Consider the following 1,889-nt stretch of genomic DNA (forward strand, 5'->3'; position numbering starts at 1 on the left):
TCTAATTTAGTGTCTGCCTGAGGTGACCCAGCAGGAGCTACAAAGAGACATGCAGATCCCACTTCCTTGTTTGGGGTTTGGAGGTGCCCAGATGAGGCCCAGCTGTGAAGCAATGCAACCTGCTGTGGGGCCTTGGGCCTTCTCTTGGAAGTTCTGGGTCTGTCTGGCCCAGCTGTAGTTTGTTAGGTAATTTTCAGATTGCAAAGGGCCAGGGCATTCATCTGCAAAAGCCTCTGCCACAGCTTGGGTGGGGCGGGGTCTCAGGATCAACAGGGCGGAGGAAATAGCTATGGCTGATCCTCAGCCCTGCCCTAAGAGTCCCTGTGTCTCAGTGTCCCAGTAATCACTGCAAGCACCTCTGAGAGAAAGCCGCCCTCGAGTTCCGAGTTCTGCCCGCTGCCAGAGAGTCCAGTTTCTCCCCGTATGAGTCTGGGTCCCCAGAGACTTCCCAGAATTGGAGTTCATAGCAGTTGTGGGCTTGAGACTCCCTCAGATTCAAAAAGACAGGCGCTTCCTCAGTTGCCAGCCCTTTCCACGTGCGCCTCCGTACCTCTGCACTTTACTTCTGCAGCTCCTCTGAGTCTCAGTGCTTTTCTCTTTCCTTCTAGTTGTAGAATTTCCACTCAGCCAGCCTTCCTGTGGTTCTGGATGATGTCTGTTTTGTCTTTTAGTTGTATTTTTGAAGTGGTTGTGCGAGGCAGCAATTTCCGGTGTTTACCTTGGTTTCTCCAGAAATCAGGATTTTAAAAAGATTCCCAGGTGATTCTAATGTGCAGCCAAGGTTGAGAACCACTGAATTCACTCAAGCTCAAGACTTAAAGCCTCCAGAGACCCTCCTCTGCCTGCAGACTGATTTTAGATTCAGTTTTGAGTGGCCCCAGGTAATGACCGACGGTGGGGTGAGAGGTTTTACAACAGGGTGGGTCAATTGATTCTACCTGGAGGTTAATTGTTATTCTCAGTCTCTTAATGAGGTTCAGAAACTGCAGAGGGTGGGGCAATGGTTTTCCAATAGGGTGGATCGACTGACTTCCCTCTTGTCAAAAACCTCATAGATAGTAATGGTCTGCCTGTGAAAGATATCCTCTACTGCATGAGGGAATAACAGCAAAGGAAATTTGGGTGTCTGCCTTCCAAGCTCTAACCCCAGAGCCCAACCCTAGGTCTGCTCACACAGCTCCAGTCTACTCTTCTCTCTTTCTGCTGGAGCCCAAGGAGAGTGGCTGCACAGAAAATTTTGTGCATTGGCTTTTTAAGAGGGTGCTTGCAGTTTCAAGCAGTCTTCTCCTTGGCAGACAGCAACCCTGCTGCTTTTCACAGCTAGATGTAATGTTGGCACCTTTCACAGTTCTGGTTCTTCCTGCTGGGGAGCCCCAGAGTTCTCCAGAACTTCAGCTGCTGTTTGCGGGAGTCCAGTTAGTTTTCTCACGTCTTCAAACTTCCTACCAATCTCTACGAGGTCTCCAATTTCCATTTTTGGTTATCAAGGTTCTCTCCAGCTAGTCTTAACTTGATTATTCAGGGTGGGTTTTTTTTGGTATTTTTATTTGTAATCCCAATTTTGTCTTGGAAGCATGTCTGTAGCATTCTCTTACTCTTTGGCATTTTTAATCTCCCTATATTCATATCTTTATATGACATGTACCATATACTGTATTGTGTGCTCACCCCCTGAAAACTAGTTTCCTTCTGTTACCATGTATTTAATCCCCCTCACTCTCTTTATCTGGCCCTTCCTTTCTAGTTACCGTAATGTTCTTTCCATTTATGAGTTTTTCTTTCTGTTTCTTTGTATGTTTTTTTTTGTTCATTTGTTGCCTTTTTGTTTTATATGCCATGTATGAGTGAAAACATGGTTCTTGTTCTTTTCCATCTGACTTATTCCACTT

The sequence above is a fragment of the Myotis davidii genome, unplaced genomic scaffold, assembly GCF_000327345.1.
Source record: "Myotis davidii unplaced genomic scaffold, ASM32734v1 scaffold447, whole genome shotgun sequence".
In the NCBI taxonomy this organism is placed as follows: domain Eukaryota; kingdom Metazoa; phylum Chordata; class Mammalia; order Chiroptera; family Vespertilionidae; genus Myotis; species Myotis davidii.